The sequence below is a fragment of the Dama dama genome, chromosome 15, assembly GCF_033118175.1.
Source record: "Dama dama isolate Ldn47 chromosome 15, ASM3311817v1, whole genome shotgun sequence".
Lineage (NCBI taxonomy): Eukaryota > Metazoa > Chordata > Mammalia > Artiodactyla > Cervidae > Dama > Dama dama.
The window spans coordinates 61931142-61951930 of NC_083695.1; the positions used below are offsets into that span (position 1 = coordinate 61931142).

Sequence of the window (20789 nt, forward strand, 5' to 3'; positions counted from 1 at the left end):
GCACAGGGGTTGGGGTCAGTGACTACTTCCTATTCCTCTAGTACTAAGATCTCAAGCTTTTCACGAACAAAAAGTTTCCTCCATCTTCTGCAGAGGTCTTTCCACAACCAGCTCTCAAGGAAGGAGGTAATGTTGATTTTCATTAAAATCCTAGTGGTGAGAAAACAGCAAAACAGTGTAAGGACCCAGGCTGACATACTTTTCTTTAAGGCAGAATTCTTCGGTGCACCCTCCTGTGCATTCTTTGCTCCAACCCCTCCTGCGCCTGGAAGCTCAAAGGATGGGAGGCCACTTTTAACAGTGACCTGAAAGAAGGGGTCAAACTTGGGCAGCAGGAAAATATGTGGGAGGAGGTGGGACCCTTCCAGGTAGAGGTTCAGAGTGGGAGAAACACCATGTCGGGTTCCTACAGTTACGGGAGTTAGTCTGGAAGGCAGTAGGGAGCTGATGAAGGTTTCTGCACAGATTAAAGTTGCAGAAGAGGAAGGACAACATGGTTGCGGTGTGAGGGAGTACAAGGAGTGGACAAGTGACTGAATGTAGGAGGAGAGGTCATAACTATGGAACGGGTTGGTCCATTAAAATAGGTGAAGAGGGAGAGGGATTTAGGGGAGGGAGCGGGGTGTGATAATTCGATTTTTCTCCAGGTCTCTGGCTCTCTTGACTGCTAGTTGGGTATAAAAACCACCTCAACGGCCAGGGAGGGCTCGGTGCAGAGGCTGCAGTTTCTGGCAGCGCTGAACACCTCCTGCTTGCCTCAGCAACGAAAGACACTAGATTTGGAGTCCACAGACCTGGAGGCCACTATTTGGATGGTCACTACACACCGCAGCCTGGCGCAGCACCGGGCACTGTGGTGCTCAATAATAAATCGCTGTTGGATGAGTGACGGAACACATTGGAGACTCGGTGCTGCCCTTACCAGAGTAACCTTGGTTCAAGTAATTTAACCTTCAAGAGCCTCAGTTTCCGTGTGTGTGTCGAGAAGGGACGGTGCCTGGCGGAAGGTGTGAGACGATAAATTCCCGCGGCCTGAGTTGGACCGAGTTTCGGCTCTCCGGCCAGAGCCGGGCGACCCCGCCGCACTTTCTCCAGCTCCCACTGTGGCCCGGACGCCGGGCGGCCCTGGGAGGCCAGGCGGGGGTCGCCGGGCCGACGTCCAAGGCCAGGGTGGCGGCGGGGTCCGCCCCTCTCGCCCGCCTTCTCCGCGCGGCCCGCGGCCCAGGGGCGGGCCCGTCTCAGGCCTCTCCCCCCGGCCGCCCGGCGGCCCGCGGCGGCGCTCGCGGCCTCTCACCCGGGGCGGGCGAGTTCTGGGAAAGCCCGGCCCAGGGCGGGGGCCCCGCTGCCGCCCGCGCCGCCGTCAGGGCAGCGAGCAGAGCTCGGCGGGCGCGGAGCGAGGTAGCGGCGCCGGGCGGGGGCGCACGGGGCGGCGCGGGGCCGGACGGGCGGCGGGGGCGGCAGACCCCCGAGCGGGAGCGGCGGTGGCGCGCCCCGGCTGTGCCTCCCGGGCTCTGCCTCCCGGGCACTTGCCCGGCTCTGCGCGCTCCTGGCATCTGCTCCGCCGCTGACACACAGTAGCGGGGACACCCGACGCCGCTAGCGACAGGCACGTTCCAGAAGGACGCTGCAACTTGGGGACTCCGGCGCGACCGGCCAGCAGAGGAAAGGTGAGGAGGAGACTCTGGAGCTCGGTTCCCGAGGCATGGAGAAGGGGAAAGAGGGGCTTGTAATCTCTGAACCAGTCAGTAGAGCCGCCGAGGGCAGCCAACCTCACCCAGCTGTACCTGGCGGGAGAGTGTCTCTCCCCCGCCCCATCTCCAGGGGAAAACTGAGGCAGGCGACTCCCGAGGGGACGAGACCCACCCTCACATGGGCTGGAGGACACCCTGGTGGGGCTTCCTTCGCCCCTTCAAATGTTTGCCTTGGGTCTCCACTGCATTTTGTGTGTGCAGTACGAAGATGAAAAATATAAACTCTTTCTGAGGCGGTCCCTAGTGACAGTATTTCAAGGAAAAGTGCTCAAGAGAGTGTTCCTGGAGAGATTAGCTACATCAAGTCCTAGAAAATACAGTATTGAACCTGGGTCTCACTTTCACTGGCCACTATAAGAATGGCTGCTTCTTTTTTCTTAAAGCCCTCTAGTGCTGTGATAATGAATAACCTAGAAGGAAAAGTCCTCCATTGTGGCTGATGTTAAATGCACAGTGTAAATTTATGGTCTCCCCCCACCCCCCACCCCGCCCCACTTGCCTTGTATTTAAGTCATGAGACACTTGGTACAACTGACTCAACTAAGTATTGAATGTAAGAGAGATCCATCATCCATCATTCAAAGATTTAGCAGCGTCATTTTAAAGAGGGAGCACCCTCAATAGATGTTAAGTAGGAGTCACTTGATGGAAAAGTTTTATTTCCACATGGTTTTTAATTTGGGTTACATCATGCAAAATTTGCCACTAGGTCATTTAGATCCCTGCAGGATTAGTGCATTTCCTTGTGTTTCTGCTAAGAACCCCGGGTCGGGATAGGGTGGGGTCCCTGTCAGAAGGGGCACAGCCGAGGCCTGGGGTGCTGCAACCCACCAGGAAGAATTTTTGAGAGCCTGTCTTGGGGGGTGGATTTAGGTGACCCCGTAGATGCACTTACAGGGCCCAGCTGGCCCTGGGGGAAGGGGTGGTCGACTATCTCTGGATGCTGTATCCAGCCACATCTTCACGGATGCTTTCTGAAGAGTGCCTGGGGTGCTGTCGTCTAGCACACCCTTTGTTCTTCCTGAGTGCCCTTTCTGCTCCATTTCATTACTCTAAATCCTAACCAGTTTTGTTGCTGCCAAAAGACCTTCCCTCATACCCCAGTCCCAAATAGTCAACTTTCTCAGGCTCTGATGCCTGCAGCGTTTTACCTTCCTGGCTTCTCTCCTCTCAGCATTCTTTGAGAAGTATTTATGTAGATGTTTCATTTTCCCTACTGAAGGACTTCACTGTGGCTTTCTTGGCACAGTGTTCGCACCTAGAAGCGTCTCTGGAAATAAATAGTGCTATGGCTTTGGTTCTTCAATACAAATCTCTGTTTTGGAGAAGAGGATTCAGAGAAGAGCATAATGTTTACCATTCGAATTGTCCTCCACTTACAACCCCACAGGGGAAATTTTCCTTATAGCCAGGAGTCATGCATAATAATCATTTTTGGTCTAAGCCTGGGGACCAAGTAAGAGTTGGAGGGGACTGTCTTCCAGTCCTTCTAGTAAAATAAGCTCCTTGGATATGCGCCAAGGTTGACCTGTGTCATTAAAAATTCCATGCTCCAGTGGGCTGTGGTGAAGCTAGATTCTGATGAAGGTGGTTGGTTTTCTTTTGCTATTTGCAACTATTCTAAGTTACAGTCTTCTCTGGGCTTTTGTTGTATACTTTAAACAATTCATTTAATGTGCAGTTTGTTACCTACAAATTTTTTAATGAATAATGGAAAATTGAAAAGAATTGTGCTTGCTGTTTTCTCAAGCAGAGAGCAGGGAATGTTTCCCATGCCTGGGCAAGAGGGGATATTTGCACAGAGTGAGGCTGCTCTGCACTTGTGTATTGGCAGTCCCTGCCATACCACACCTGGGTGGCAATCAGCCTGTATAGGATAACAGTTGCTTTAGCCTGGGCTCTTGCTTTCTTTGCCTGGTCTCACTGTGCTTGAGGGAAGAAGGGTCTGGGGGAGCACAACAATACAGAGCTTTGAATTTGAAGGAGTAGCATAGCAGAGAAGAGGAGAGAAAAAGCAGTAACAGCTTAGAGTGTGAACTGGTATGATCCAGGTGCTTTCCTCTAGATGCTTGGTTAAGATCTTGGCACTTAACAGGTGGAAATTTGGTTGGGGAGAGCGAGGGCAGGTGACTGGGGAGCCTGGTACTCCTGGAGAAGGCTGAGGGGTATTGATGGAGGCTTAGGGAAGCGTGTGGCCCAATTATGTGGGGTTTCCCATGAGGAGAGCTGGAGATGGGGAAGTGGGGAGTCGAGAAGGAAGAAGAAGATATCAAAGATACACTTTGTGAATGGCCAGCTACAGGATCTAGAAAGGAAGAGAAAACCCTCTTCAGCATCCTGTGGTCTTCTCTTCTCCCAGGGTGCAGGACTCAGGCTTGTTTTTTTTTGTTTTGTTTTTTTAAGTCAGCCCTGTAATTCATCTATATAGGTTTTCATGAGCCAGATTGGAACCCAGGCCTCTACAGCTGTGCCGTCCAGTCAGGGTAGCTACAAGTCACATAGGGCTATTTACATTTAACTTTGAGTAAGTTAGAATTAAATGAGATTAGTCACATTTCAAGCACTTAATTGTCACATGTTGCTAGTTGCTACCATACTGGAGCATGAAGATATATAATATGTCCATCGTTTTAGATATCTGCCCTGGGATATTCATAATGACTATTAATCTCCAAAGTACTAATTTCCAAGTCCAATTTAGTCATAAATTAACAATTTCCTATTCTTAGTCCCCTACTAAGTCTATTTAGATAAAAATAATAGTAGTAGTTGTTGTTGTTGCTAACACTGCATTCTAAGTACTTTATATCTGTCAATTCATTTAATCCTAACAACAGCATTAGGTGCTAAATGCCAGAGACCTGTTATCCCTTACCTGCAATTCCAAAATTTAAAAAAAGAAACTCAAAACTGGTTTTTATAAGTTTGGCCAAAAAATTTGGTCTGAATTGACATGAGGTTCATATGGTCTTAATTTTTCTCACTGATAAGAAGTATATATACATTTTTTATTCTGGAAATGATGGACATGTTTGCTATAGATCATAGACTTCCGTGGTGGCTCAGATGGTAAAGCATCTGTCTACAATGCGGGAGACCCAGGTTTGATCCCTGGGTTGGTAAGATCCTCTGGAGAAGGAAATGGCAACCCACTTCAGTACTCTTGCCTGGAAAATCCCGTGGATGGAGGAGCGTTGTAGGCTACAGTCCATGGGGTCGCAAAGAGTCGGACACGACTGAGCGACTTCACTTTCACTTTGCTATAGATCTCACCTACAGCATTATTTAATATATGACATGTGTACTGTTTTGCCATTACCAAAGCCAAAAATCTTCTGATTTTGTGTAAGGACATATAGACTTCTATTTTTATGCCCCCTTTGAAGACAGGAAAACCGAGGAACTAAAAGGTTAGGTAACATACATGAAGTCAGAGCAAGAAAGTGCCAGGGCCAGGATTCAGTCAGAGCTGGCTGGCTCCAGACTCTGTTCCCTTGACCACTGTGCTTTCCTGTATCAACCCTTAGGTTCATCACTGAAAACAAACAACTGGCTCTTTTTTGGTGGGGTGAAACCAAATAACTTGAACTTGGCTCATTAAAAAATTACAGATAGGGCTATGGCTAAATTGTTTAGCAACTGAGGTTTTGGAATGCTGTGGCTAGTTAAACCACCATAATTGGCATGCTTAGCAAGTGTTTAGCTTACCCTTTTCCACCTTAGCTAATCACAGTTTGTTTAGAGCCATTCTCTGTGAAAAGAACTGATAGGAAAAGAAGTTGCTCATTGTGGCTGTTGGTAAAACTGCTGGACCCTTGTTGAAACCTGTGGCACTTGGTTCTCATAACAGTTGTGGAACAGAAGGTAGGGCATGGTTTGGTCCTGGTGTATACTGACTGTTGTGCTGTGGGTGGGACCATTCTGGTGGCCAGCCGGGGTTCTGAAACTTCCTGGTAGGGCGTTGGAGGATCTGAGTCAATCTGACTTGGTTGGAAGTCTCTCCCGGAGAGACTGTGAGGTTCTCTCTTCTTTGGGGGAGGTTTGACTAGAATCACAGGGTTGGCTTGGGGTCAGGAACAGACTTTTCACTTTCCCTCTTTAGCTGGTCCCTTTGTGACTTTTTTGTTCAAGTCTGCATTTGAAGAAACTATTTAGTAACCCCAAGCTTTATCCTGTGAGTATAAGAAAATGTTCTGAAGCTCTACCATCTGTGGACCTTATAGCCTAGGGTCTGCAGGACCCCTGTCTCTCTGTGTCCTGGGTGCATGTGTACCTCTCATGACATAGCCTTCAACGTTCTAGTGGTCGTGGTACCTCCAGTTATAATAGCTTAAGGTACAGGGGCAAGGCACTCTTGGTCCAATACAAGGGCTCTAGAATCAAATTTACCTGGTTTTACAGAAGCTTTGCCATCTACTAGCTGTACAGCTTTAGATAAGAAGTTAACCTTTCTGTAAGATAGCAATTTTGCAGAGTTGCTCAGAGACCTAGGGCTTCCCTGACAGCTCAGCAGGAAAGAATCTGACTGCAGTGCAGGAGATGCAGGAGACACAGCTTTGATCCCTTGGTTGGGAAGATCCTCTGGAGGAGGACATGGCCACCCACTCTAGTATTCTTGCCTGGAAAATCCCATGGATAGAGGAGCCTGGCGGGCTACAGGCCATAGGGTCACACAGAGTTGGATACAATTGAACACTCACACATCATGCATTTGAGACCTCAGTAAGATAATGTACCTAAAGCGCTTTGCATAGTGCCAGGCACATAGTCAGTGTTCAAAACATTAGTTACTAATGTTATTGTCTTTTCCCTCTGGGTCTTCCTAAGTCTTGCCAGTCTGCAACTTTAGGCTTAGGAAAAATATGTCTAGTACGTTGAATAATGCCAGTGATCCTGTAAATTGTCCAAGTCTTAATCCCCGTAACCTGTACATGTATTTCCTAACAGGACAAAAGGAACTTTGCTGATGTTTTTAAAGATTTTGAGATGAGGGGATTATGCTAGATTACCTGAGTGGGCTCAACCTAGTCAAGAGGGTTCTTATAAGAGGGAGGCCAGAGGATCACAGAGTCCCTCATAGAAGGTCCGACTCGTAAGAAAGGTGTTAGGAGCCAAGGGATTTAGGCTGCCTTGAGATGCTGGGCCTCCAGAAGGAAAACAGCCCTGCCAACCCACCTGAGACTTCTGGCCTCCAGAGCTGAAGATAACAAATCTGTATTGTTTACACCACATTTGAGGCCATTTGTCACAGTAGTTATAGGAAACTCACAAGAGTGTAGAAGAGAAAAAAGAAAGTAGTCAAGAGGGAAATGAAAGCTGTCAAAGTAAGAGAGTAATAAGAGCCAGGATTTAGTTTGAACTTTGCTAGGGACTTGTTCTGACTACCTTATGTGTATTAACCTGTCATCCTCACTACAACCTTCTGAGGTAGGTACTTTTATTATCTATATATCATGGAAGGAGATGCTCAGGCACTGAGAGGATAGGTAACTTACCCAAGTGTACACAGCTAGTATGGGGTGGTGGTTTAGTCACTAAGTCGTGTGTGACTCTTGTGACCCCATGGACTGTAGCCCGCCAAGCTCATCTGTCCATGGGATTTCCCAGGCAAGGTCACTGGAGTGGGTTGCCATTTCCTTCTCCAGGGGTTCTTCCTGACCCAGGGATGGAACCCAGGTCTCTCGCACTGCAGGCAGATTCTTGACCAACTGAGCTATCAGGGAAGCCCTAGTACGGGGTAGAGCTGGGATCAAATCCATAGTCTGGGACTCTCTATTTTGTTGGGGACATAATTGCTTTATAATGTTGTGCTAGTTTCTGCTGCACAATGAAGTGAATCTACTATATATATATTCATAGATCCCCTCCTTCTTCGACCTGTCTCCCACTACCCCATTCCCTGTCTCCCGCCCATTCCATCTATCTAGGATTCCCCAAAGCAGGCATTTCTGTGTCTGCTAAGGCTGACAGTGCCAGCCACTGAGTGGCATGTTACTGTAAGGAAGGAAAAAGTGATATTTGAATGGGGGAGAAGGAGTATGTTATAGCCCTACCGCACCGAGAAAAAAAAAGAAAAGAAACATGGGTATCAAAGCCCTTGGTAAGTTCTTGCCCTTTCTGTCTCTTGTAATGTGTGTGGACAGCTTGAAGCTGGAGGACGCCGGCTCTGGGAGCAGTCCCTGTGCTGGCCTCCCTCTCGGCTTCCCACCTCTGTTCCTCCGGCAGCCCCGCTCACTCACCACAGACCGCTGGCCCTGGCGCCCAGTTGGCTCGGCTTCCCACCTCTGCCTGTTTATTGGATTTGCCTCATTCCTGACTCTCCGCTCCAGCCCTGAATTCCACCTTTTCCTGGCCCCTCAAATGCTCAAACTTGAGATGGTTCATGTCAGATGGTGAGGTACCTCTGGGACTGCTGGGGCGGGTGCGTGGTGGTGATTTCTTCCTTTTCCTTTGGGTTAGTTGCCTGTTGCTGACTTTCTAGTTGTGCTTCTTTTGCCTCTCAAGCTCATAATGCAGAGTGATACTGGTTTTCCAGTTGTGTCGCAGGAGGGTTGGAGCCTCTGCCAGGTGAGGGAGATGGTGGAAGAGGAAGGTCTCAACCCTTCATCCCATTTTGCCCAGAGCCCCACTCTTACTCATTTTATTTATATAGTGAGGTCCTGCCTCAGATTTGGCATGTAAGCAGCCCTCTGTGCTAGAGAGACAGAAGTTTGAGAAGACCTAAACCCTGCATTAAGGCACACTAGGTATGACCTTAGCCCAGAGACTTGGATGTGCAGGAAATAGAACTCTGCTGTGTTTTCTCTAATGTCTTTTACAAGATGAGGATCTGGAGCCAGGGTGCTTAGATTTGTTTACCTGGCTCCACTATTTATATGCAATCTGTGTGATCTTGTGCAAAATACTTGTTCTGCTGGGGCCTAAACTTCCTCATTCACTAAATGGGAGGGGTGACAGATAGTAGCATCTGGGCCTCGCTGGTGGCCCAGTCATAAAGAATCTGCCTGCCAATGCAGGAGACTCAGGTTCGACCCCTGGGTTGGGAAGATGCCTTGAAGAAGGAAATGGCAACTCATTCCAGTATTCTTGCCTGGGAAATCCCATGGACAGAGGAGCCTGGAGGGCCACAGTTCATGAGGTCACAAAACAGTCTGATATGACTTAGAGACTCAACAGCAACAACAAAATAGTAACACCTAGTGAATGAGACTGTTCATGTCAAGGGCTTAGAACAGTGTCTGATAGACGATAAGAATTCAACAAATATTGGCTCTTAGGCTCATTTTCATGCTGATGGAGTCTCCGTGGTGCTCTCCCCTGGTGTGGCCGGGGGTCTTACTTCCATTACTCCTCTCTCTCCTAATTGCCACCGTTCACTGTCCCTGACCACAGGTGACTTCAGGTGCATGAGGCTGCTTCTCATGGGGCCACAGCCGCCCCTCCCCGAGGTCTCTGAGGTCTTCCTGCCTCTTCCAGGAAGAGGGTCCCTTCGGCTCTGAGAAACTGAGGGATGTGTGTTCTTTTCTCTCCTGCCTGCCAGCTTTGGGGGCTGAGATGAGAGGGACAGGGTGGAGCTCCAGTCTTCTCCCTGCTTTTTCTCCATGACATTGGGTCTATAAGACAGACTTCATACTCTTGCATCCTTTCCCCTCACCCCTTAAGGCATAAAATTAAAATAATCATAAACAGGGCGGCTAGGCCTGACAGGGTTGTTGGTTAAACAGGGCTGGCCAGTACTATTATCTACGTAGTGGTGGTGTTGCTGCTGGCTCCGTGGAGTGATCTGCTGTGGGGCAACCCCACAGAAATATTCTCCGAGTCTAAAAACACTGGAATGTCTCCTTCAGGAGGGCTGGTTACATTTGCACATGAGTTCAGAGCTATAACAAAATGCAGTTAGCATTTATGAAATTTATTGCTTTGTAGAAGCAGCTACGTTTTGATAACAAAACAGTAAGGGTGCTCCATTCAGAATTAAGGAAGAGGCAGAAGCAAGGAGAGACTCTATTTTGATGACTTCATTTTAGGTTTAAACTATATAATATCACTGACTATGGAAAATCCAGAGAATGGAAAAAAAATCACTGGGAAAAACACATGTGACCAAGTGCATACTAGACACATCTGGGATTAAAATATCATATAACACAGTTTAATTTGGATATCACTGGAGTTAGTTCAAGTTACTGTCATTTCTAAAGAAAGCTTCAATTCATTTGTTATTATTAACAACACGAACTCAGATTTCATTGATGAACATATTTTTGCCTATGATCCGCTTGCCTGGAGGAATTGAAGCACTTTCTAATAGTCTGGTTTGTCCATCTCAGGGAGGTGGATAAAATTCACAGAAGTTAAATGCTTTTGGCATGAGATTGTATTCCTTTTTCCCCGCAAAGGCAGAATGAATTTGGATGACAGAGTCGAGCGTGAGCCTCACTGGGTCTGCAGTTTTGCTAACTGCTGGGGTCTGAGTAAATTCAGATTCACTTCTCTGCCGCTCAGCAGGCTAATTAGTCCCTAACTCAGCTTGGTTTACTGTGCCAGAGGTTATTCTTTCATGGTGCCTCCGGCAGGGTCCTAAAATTCACAGTGGGGCAGATTGGTCAAACTCCAGGCAGTTGTGAAAGAAATATGCTCATTTATTATTTGAATCTCAGAGAGGACGGCAAGAGCTTCTTGAGTTATGCATAGAAACCACATAAATTTGTAAAAAGAACTCCAGAAAGTGACTTTCCTGTGGCATCAGTGTAACAGCAGTCAGATAGCCTTGCAGGTTGTTTCAGTGCACCTCTTCGATCTAGGATTTTGACTAAGTACCCTTTACTGACTGAGAACTTCTCGAATGCCAAGTCATGGGATGGCTGACAACAGGTGAAGTGTGTTCCTGACTCAGGCAGGCAAGCCCAGATCAAATTAGCTACAGAGGATCAGAGAGCGTGCTTACTTCTAGCCATGCGATCTATCTCTGATGAATTGTCTCTATCTAAGCAGTCAGGAAGGTCTCAAGTATGTCACTTGTTTAGATTATTAGTTAAAAAAAATAAAGAATTTTTAGACAAATGCTGCATGTTTTCACTTATATGTGAAATCTAAAAATCAAAACAAATGGACAAATATAACAAAACAGAAACAGACTCACAGATACAGAGAACAAACTAGTGGCTACCACAGGGGAGAGGAGTACAGGTTAGGGCAAATAGGTGAAGGGAATTAAGAGGTACAAACTAGCAGTTATAAATAAGTCAGTGCTAGCTTCGGCAGCACATATACTAAAATTGGAATGATACAGAGAAGATAAACATGTCTCCTGCACAAGGATGACACGCAAATTCATGAAGCGGTCCATACTTTTTTAAAAAAGTACTAAAAAAAAAGTCACAGGGATCTAATGTATAGCACAGGGAATATACTCGATATTTGATCATAACTTTGTATGATATGTAATCTCTAAAAATATTGAGTCATTATGTTGTACATCTGAAACTAACACTGTAAGTCAACTATACTTAAATAAAAAATTAACTAAAAAAGAATTTTTAATCCAAAGCCATTTTAACAACTAAAATTCTATCTTTTAATTATTAATGCAGATGTTATGCATCTATTTATGATTTGTTTCTTTTTTATTACATGCTGTGTCTTGCAACAGTGAAAATTGAGAAATCCAAATGTTCCCCTCTCACTTTTAAGAGTTGGAGAAACGTCTTCTCAGAGACAAAGATTTGACCAAGTCACCTGGCTGGGGAGCAGTAGGACTGGAACTTTTGTTTATTTCAAGCAAAATTAAGACCATATAATAGATACCCAATTGGAGAAGGAAATGGCAACCCACTCCAGTATTCTTGCCTGGAGAATCCCATGGATAGAGGAGCCCGGCGGGCAACAGTCCTTGGGGTTGCAAAGAGTCGGACATGACTGAAGCAACTTAGCAGGCAGCGTAGATACCTACTACACAATTTTCAATTGTGTTTCTTTGCCTAACATTCTATCATTAAGATGTTTCCACTCCATTAAATGTTTTTAAATCTTGATTTCAGTGTCTGAATCTCATCTGTCATGTTGTCCCATGGAGGGTTTACTGATTCCCCCCTTTTCGGGCATTCAGTCGTTGATCCCCAATTTTTTCTATTTAAGTAACTCTTCATTGCCTAGGTCTCTAATTCTTTAGCACAGAGTCCTAGAAGTGAAATTACTGGGTCAAAGTGAAGAACTTTTTTAAAGGCTCCACATACATACTGGCAAAATGCTTTCCAAAAAGGTTGCAACAGTTTGCGCTTCAACTAATGATATGCTAGAGTAGTCTTTCTGGTGGGATGTCAATGAGAGATATCAGACTTGGTACTTCATAGTTTGAATGTGTGTTTCTTTGATCACTAGAGATAAAAAACATTGATATCTCATCAATGTGCTTCCTCTTGGTTAATTGTTTAATCACATACTTTGTCCATTTATTTGAGACATCTTAATGAATTAAGACTGTAACGTATCATTGTCATTTGATGCTGTTTTTCTCAAAAACTAGCATTTTTTTGCTGATTATAGTACAATGCAAGTTAATTTTGGCTAATTTGGGAAAATAGAGAAAGGCACAGCAAAGAAGTCCAAAATCACCTGCGTTCCTACCATTTAGAGTTCTTACTAATGTTTGGTTCATGGCTTTCTGGGTTTATTTTCTTTTTTTCCAACTTGAGATCATGTTTTCACATTTTATAGCTTTTCACCTAACTTTATAAATCATAATTAGGCAAATTATGTTTATCCTACTATGGGATACTCTGTATATATATTAATAAAGTATCATATTTTTGAAATGTTTATCATGTGTCTTAATGTGCAGAAAGTTTTCCATATGGCCAGATAGGTCTCTGTTCTCCCTGGGGATTACTTCCACAGCTTTTCAATTTGTACTCTTTATTCCTTTCTGTGATTAACTGTTGTTTTTTTTTCCCTTAGGTTTTTAGGCTTTTACTTACGCTCAGTTTTTTATTTAAAATTAGTTTTTTTGTTGTTCATATTATGAGATGAAGACCTATCTGTTTTCTAAATACTTAATTTTCCTTCATAATATATTTATTTCCTCAGATTTATATTTCATATATAATTTTCTTAAATAGTATACCTATTCGATTATCCTAGATTATTCCTAATCTTATTTGGTATATTCTAAAGTCAACTTTGGAGAAGGAAATGGCAACCCACTCCAGTGTTCTTGCCTAGAGGATCCCAGGGACGGTGGAGCCTGGTGGGCTGCCGTCTTTGGGGTTGCATAGAGTTGGACACGACTGAAGTGACTTAGCAGCAAAGTCAATTTCAAGCCTAAGATATCTATTTGTAAATTCTTTAATGAGTACCACACTGTTTTGGTTAGTTAATATTTTAGCCTTATAACATTAATTACACACTGGATTCTCATTATAATTATTAAAATTTTTCTTATTTTTCTTGCTTATTCTTATAAATTAAGCTTTGAAACACTTTGTCAGAATGTCAAATATCTGTTGATATTCTGATTAAGATTATAATAAACCTATATATTGGGCTTCCCAGGTGGTGCTGGTAGTAAAGAACCCACCTGCCAATGCAGGAGACATAAGAGATGCGGGTTCAATCCCTGGGTCAGAAAGATCCCCTGGAGGAGGGCATGGGAACCACTCCAGTATTCTTGCCTGGAGAATCCCATGGACAGAGGAGCCTGGCGGGCTATGGTCCATAGAGTCACAAAGAGTCGGACATGACTTAGCAGACAGGCAAACATATATTAATTTAGGAAGAATTAATATGTTTATGTATTTAGTCTTTCCATACTCATATGTTTCTTAATTTACTCAAATGTTTTTATATCTCTTACTGAAGCTTGTAGTAGCCGTCATGTAAATCATAAATGTATGCATACATGCTCAGTTCTGTCCAACTCTTGCAACCCAGTGGACTATAGCCCACCAGGTTCCTCTGTCCATAGAATTTTCTAGTCAAGAATTCTGGAGTGAGTTACTGTTTCCTACTCCAGTGAATCATATATTTCTTACTTATTTTAAAATAAGTTTTATATTTTTGTTTAATCACCTTAATTTTTTAGCTGATTTCCCTGAACTTTCTAGGTAGAGAATTGTGTTGTCTACAAGTAATAATTGTTTCTTTTAAATCAGAAATTTGAACATAAATAACTAAAAGGGAGGATGAAAGACCTTTTAATTTTATTCCTGATTTTAATAGAAATGCTTTTCATATTCACTAGTGATTATGATGTTGCTTTTGGTTAAAAATAGTTTGGGGAAGGAGTTTTTTTTTTTGAGGAAGGAGTTTTATATTCATAGATTTTTTTTTTTTTTTAGTGAAAGGGAGTTGAATTTATCAAAAGTCAAAAGGTCATCTTTGAGATGACTGTATGCTTTTTTTCACATTTGACCTACTGGTATGTTATATTAACAAGTTTCCCATCATTAAACCATGTTTTCAATCTTGTTGTGGCAGTTAATTATCATTGTATTAATGAATTCTATCTGTAGAGATTCATCTAGGACCTATTTAGATTTTACTTTGTTGGGTTTTTTTTTAGATTTATTTTAGTTATGGTTGTCAAAGACTGACATTAAAATTAGCATGCTGCCCCTGAGAGTGCATAGATTGAATTCCTGGAGACCTCCTGTGCTGTCCTGAGAGTGACAGGGCCAGCTTAAAAAATGGTGAGGAGCTGGAGGCCCTGTTGCTGTGGGATAGACTAAGGACAATGAAGTGTCACAGTGGCTTGGTTCACTGGGGCTTTCCTGTGAAGTGAAAATGCAAAGTCTTTTTTTTTTTTTTTTTTAAACTGGGACACTCTTGTTTCTTTGCACTCATCATGGAATAGGCAGAATTGAAACTACCACTAGAGGGTTAGGCACTGTTCATAATGATTCCAGACATCAAATGTGGACCTCAGTCTCCTTTTCTAAATTGATACAGGATTTTAAGTAGCAAAGCAGCAAACCTGAAAGACAAGCGTAGAGTCTAGTAGGAGTCAAATTGAATGTCAGGTCTTCGTTTAGGTGAAAAGTTAAAAAAAAAAAAAAAGTTCCTAAGGCATACAGAAGGGAAGAGAGAAAGTGGTTACAAAAGAAAAATATTAAATGGTGAGTACTATAAATGTGCATTTGACATCTTTAGGACTGAGAAACTGACCCAACGATTTAGCTGCTGTGTGCATATCTTTGTGGAGAAGTTGAGGAGACTCTGAGCCTAAGATGTAAGAAGGTGGTTGGTTGTTTCTTCAACTCAGTCTTCTTCACACTCTTCCTACTTCTGTATCACCCCTCATTCTCTGTCTCGTTTTTCTACAGTTTTGTTTTTTCCCAGTCTTATTGTCTCATCCACTCAATATTGTCTCATCCATTCATCAGTCCTTCTGAGTCACTCCCATGTGTGAAGCACTGTGCTGGCTGATGGGGGATGCTGGTGAGTAAGACCCCCATGGCTACTGCCCACCTGAGCTTACCTGAGCCAGGTGTTGATGAAGGTGAGAATCTGATAATCTCTTAATTTATGAAACAAGATGTTACTAACTCTCTCCCTTACTCAGTATCTCAGACATTTGCTTATTTATAGAAGGATATTATAAAACATCATGAATGAGGAATCATTTCTAAATTGTAAAACTAGACAGTTTGTTGTTGTTGTTCAGTCGCTCAGTTGTGTCCGACTCTTTGCGACTCCGTGGACTGCAGCACACCAGGCTTCCCTGTCCTTCACCATCTCCCGGAGCTTGCTCAGAGTCATGTCCATCAAGTCAGTGATTCCATCCAATCATTTTATCCTCTGTTGTCCCCTTCTCCTCCTGCATTTAATCTTGCCCAGCATCAGGGTCTTTTCCAGTGAGTCTGCTCTTTGCATCAGGTGGCCAAAGTATTGGAGCGTCGGCTTCAGCTTCAGTCCTTCCAATGAATATTCATGATTGATTTCCTTTAGGGTTGACTGATTTGATCTCCTTGCAGTCCAGGGGACTCAAGAGTCTTCTCCAGCATCACATTCCCAAAGCATCAATTCTTTGGCGCTCAGCCTTCTTTATGGTCCAACTCTCACACCCATACATGACTACTGGAAAGACTATATCTTTGACTAGATGGATTTTTGTTGGTAGAGTAATGTCTCTGCTTTTTAGTACGCTGTCTAGGTTTGTCACAGCTTTTCTTCCAAGGAGCAAGCATCTTTTAATTTTAGACAATATTTTGTTTTAAGGGTCTTGGTTAAACTCTGTGACTTGACTTATGGGAAGGAGGCTTCTGTTGCTGCTCCTTGATGTTTTCTCAAGCAAAACATCTTCATCCTTGTTTCTTCCCTTCTGAAGAAATTTCTTTTCAAACTGGAAAAGTTCTGGAAGCAAGGGCTGCTGGGACTGAAGAAGGAGCACATTCTAAGGCATAAACTAGAAGGACCAAGGAGAGGCAGGGTGTGCTCACCTTGACCAGCTCTGTTTGGTGCAGAGGATCAGGTGGAAGCTTGGGAGAGTGCCCAGGATGTGGTTGCTGCTGTATTGAGAAAACCATTCAGGTTCATCTGGAGAAACTAGTTCACATAAATGCTCTGCTATTGTTTCATTATGCTTTTTAAATTGGTTCTGTAAAGAGCATATTGACTGCATTCCTAATGTTATCAAAAATCTTAGCCATCAAAGATCTTTCAGTCCAGTCAGGGAGAGAGGACACAAATACCTGAAATTGTCTACATCCTCACCAAGAAATGGCTGAGTCCCTGGCCAGCTGTTAAATGGCTTGAGTCCAGGAGAGGGAGCTCTGGGCTGGAATTTTCTGGAGCAGAGAGAGGGCTGAAGGAAGCTGGGTATGGCCTGATGACAAGGATGGGAAGGTGTTTCTGCTTGGGAAGAGATAAAACCATCCTTAGAAGTCTGGTTCACGGGAGTGTGCTAGTTGGCCAGGTGAGCAGCGTATCCTCTGAGGCCTTCTTTTTCCTTGTTTGCCTTACATGCATGTTGTGGATCCTTCGAATATATCCACCTCCATGAGTTTCATCAATGATTCCAGATCTTTCTGTGATCCATGCCCCACTCCTAAGCTCCAGAGTTGCACATCCAGCTGCCTGTGAGACATCTCCCCAAAACCCATGTCTCAAATTGAACTCAGTCTTTTCCGAAACCTATTTCTTCCACATTCCCCATCACAGTGGATGGAATCTTTATGGATTCAGTTAACAAGACTGGAAACCTCAGCTCTCCAAGCACAACCCCCCCACCCCCACCTTCTGAGCTTCTCTCTCCCAGTATTCACTACACTTTGCTACCTTCCATTTCCATGTCTATCTTTCCCAATAAATCATGTGCTCCATGAAGGCAGGGTCTTCCCAGGTGGCACTAATGGTAAAGAACTCTCATGCCAATGCAGGAGATGTAAGAGACGCATGTTTGATCCCTGGGTGGGGAAGAATCCCCTGGAGGAGGGCATGACAACCCACTCCAGTATTCTTGCCTGGAGAAGCCCATGAACAGAGGAGTCTGGTGGGCTACAGTCCATGGGGTCGCAAAGAATCAGACATGATTGAAGAGACTGAGCATTCATGAAGCCAGGGGCAGGGTTCACTTCTTTTGATCTCTAGCTCCAGCACAATATTCAGCCTGTGACAAAAGTGCTCCATAAATACTTGTAGATTGATGGTATGAATTGAACTTCCTGTCCATTCTGCCTCCTAAGTATTTCTTTAGTCAGGCAGACCCTAGTTTGAAATCTAGCTTTGCTGTTTACTAGCTGGGTAACTTTAATAGATCTATTTTTTTTAATTGAGTTAGTTTTTAATTTACAGATTAAGCTATTTTTAATCTCACTATGCATCTGCTTCTGAATCAGTAAAATGGACCTCACTGTGGTGCCTACCTCATAGGTTTGACATGAATTAAATGAAATAAAGCATATAAACTATTATATGCATAATAAATAAATTATGCATAAATAAAGCATATAATACATTATACCATGTGTTTGACACATGGTGTAGTCTTAACTGTTACAAAGGTAGGTTTGAAGCTAGACTGTGAAAGTCCCTTAAAGTAGGTTAAGAGGTGTGTGCTGTATCTTTTAGAAGGGGAGGATCCATGAAAAGTTCAAACTGTGTGGCAGAAAAACCATAATCTGTGCAATCAACCCAAATTTGTGTAAAAATCAAAACTCTATCACTTAATAGCTGTAAGCTTTTCACAAAAGTACCTAGCCATTCTCGACCTCAGTTTTAAACCTCCAAAATTAATACTCAGTATTACAATATTATATAACCTCTAATAATAATACTCAGTACCAGGATTTGTTGTAAGGTTTAAATGAGATGGTATATGAAAGGTGTCTGAGACTATTTTTTTTATAAGTTGCTGTCTTTCTTCCAGTGATAAGTTCTGGGTTCCCTTGGAAAGATATCTGTAGTCCAGAGGGTTTTCTTTGACTCAACTTCGTTTAACATTTTTGTCAGACTTGGATGAAGGCAAAAAACCCTATTTCCAAATTTGCAGATGACTCAAAGTTGGCGAAATAGCTAATACAATAGGTGATGGAATGGAGGCTCAAAATGACCTCAACAATCTGGAATGCTAGGCCTTCACCAAATGGGAAGTTGGGCATCTAGCAGATGGATCAAACTAGTCAGGGACAAGGAGACCGTTTATTTACTTTAAAATTTTTGTTGGAGTATAATTGACTTACAATATTATGTTAGTTTTAGGTATACAGTGAAGTGAATCAGTTATACATATACATGTATCTACTCCTTTCAGATTCTTTTCCCATATAGATCATTACAGAATATTGGGTAGAATTCCTTGTGCTATAAGTAGGTCCTTATTCATTATTTATTTTATATATAGTAGTGTGTATGCGTCGATCTCAGTCCCCTGATTTATAAGGAGACCATTTAGAAGGAGATTCCACTAGTCCAGATGATGAATGGAAAGGGTCTGACGAGGGGGTGGTGTCAGTGGCTAACAGTTTGGAAAAAATTTTTAGAAAAATCACCAGAATATGACAAATAACTAGGTGGGTGTGTGGACGAAGAGAACTAGTGATACCTGGGAAGTTTCCTTTCCGAATTCCTGGGAAGTAGGAGTTGCCAGTTAATAGGAAGGAGGAAGTTAGGCAGAAGAATTGAGTTAAGGAGAGAAGGGAGGACAGGAATCTGGTTTTGTACTTGGGGTGTTGGCTGTATCCAACAGGAAGTTGGAAAGTCAGGACTGTAGCTGGTGGGAGCGGCTGTGTCTAGAAAGAGGCATTTGGGAGTCATCCACTTAGAGGTGATAGTTGAAGCCGTGGGTGGGAGGGGTTGGGATGGCCAAGGAGTGGCCAGTGCTATTCAGAATCATTAGCGTTGTTGGCTCTAACTAGAGATAAGCAGGATAAACAAACCCATGCCCAAGTGGGAACTAGTTCTACTGCCTTCCAGGAGTTCTTTAATGCATTAAAGCAAACTTTCACAGGATGAAAAAAATCTCATATAATAATTTCAGATTTTCAAAAAGTTATTTTTCATTACACAATACACAAATACATTCTTGGTTGTAAAGAATGTGAACATTGTAGATAAAGTAAAAGCCCCTATATCCCCTCTCTAAGTCTGCTTTTTCTTTTTCAGAGGTAATCACTGTTCCTAGTTGGGCGGGTGCTGTTCAAACGTTTTGCTATGCATTTATACAGTTGTACATACACATACACATAATGATATACTTTGTGTGTTTTGTTTTATATAAGGCGCTACTAACATGTTTTATTCTTTGATTTATTTTTATCTTAAGAAAATGAAACAATACACCCTGGAACCCTTTCTAGGTAAATGTATCTAGAGCTAAGTTATAAAAACAACAAAAAACTTGTTCTCCTGGATATGAATGTACTATATTTTATTTAATCATTCCCTTGTAGATGGAATATACCTTCTCTCCAACTTTTGCCATCTGCTCATTCTGCAAGGCACAGTGCGATCCCTGTGTTTTGGGAAGATCCCCTGGAGGAGGAAATGGCAACCCACTCCAGTATTCTTGCCTGGAGAATCCCGTGGACATAGGAGCCTGTAGGGCTATAGTCCACGGGGTCACAAAGAGTCAGACATGACTGAAGAGACTTAGTGTACACACACACAATGTGTAGGAGACTGCCCAGGAGAAACTGGCATATGTCAGTAATAGTAAGCCAGGAGTTGGCAGACTATTGGGGCAATGAGAAGCACATAAAGAAGAGGACAGGCAGAAAATGCTGCTTCTTTTTTTTTTGTTTGGTAATAACTTTGTATTTTGTATAATCTATAAAAATATGGAATCACTATTTTGTACACCTGAAACTAATATAACATTGGAAATTAACTCTACTTCAATTAAAAAGAAAGACAAATCAAGTCAATAAATCACTTAAAAAGAAGGCAAAAGATATATAGACACATTAAGGGGTTATACTTAATGTGTATTTAAGGGGTATTTAATAAGATAAAGTAAAATCAAGTAATAGAAAATGCTACTTCTTAAGATTGCCTCACACTGTGGTGGCTTCAGGGAAGGAGACCTTGTTTGTTGTGGAGCTGCAGAAGGAGATGAGAGAGGCTGAACTCTTTGTGTTTTAGATGGAGACGTGGATGGATGATGGAGGTGTAATCTATCACCCTAGTTCTTGGTGCCTTAGTTCTCCCTACCTCACCAAGGGATCAATTACTAATGCATTATGAACCTTAGGATAGGGAATTTCTGTGTCAGGCTCAGCCACCTGCTGTGTTTAACCTTGTCAGGATCCTTTCTCTGCCTTAAGCTGGAGGAGCTGGAAGTAGTGAGGAGAAAAGGAAGAGGAGGATGTATGCTAATGAGATAGGGACTTTCATCTGGATCGCCAGGTCCAAGCCAAAGTTGGAGTGATTGATTTGGGGAGGGGTGGGTTGGGTTTGAAAACATTTTTCTTCTTACAGATACCATCAAAATGAATACATGATTTTTTCAATTCCCACTGGGAGCTCCTGAAAATATATCATATACCCCAGTGAGACACTGGTATATTGTTCCCTTTTTCTTTTTTTTTTTAAATTTAGTTGGAG

General features: G+C 43.2%; 1 protein-coding gene and 1 non-coding gene across 4 annotated transcripts in view; both read left to right on the top strand.

The window, feature by feature from the left end:
• The first annotated feature begins 1469 nt into the window (after window positions 1-1469).
• PLCE1 (phospholipase C epsilon 1) overlaps window positions 1470-20789 on the top strand; it is a 364525-nt gene continuing 345205 nt past the window's right edge. For 2 of the 3 annotated variants that reach the window (XM_061162213.1, XM_061162215.1), the window contains exon 1: window positions 1470-1667. The gene's annotated coding sequence lies outside the window, so the exon portion shown is untranslated. Of the gene's footprint in view, window positions 1668-7894; window positions 8144-20789 lie in introns of all 3 variants that reach the window. The other variant, XM_061162214.1, reaches the window with a different exon arrangement.
• Window positions 11000-11106, top strand: LOC133070852 (U6 spliceosomal RNA). Its single transcript, XR_009696256.1, has one exon. It is a non-coding gene; the product is annotated as a U6 spliceosomal RNA (small nuclear RNA).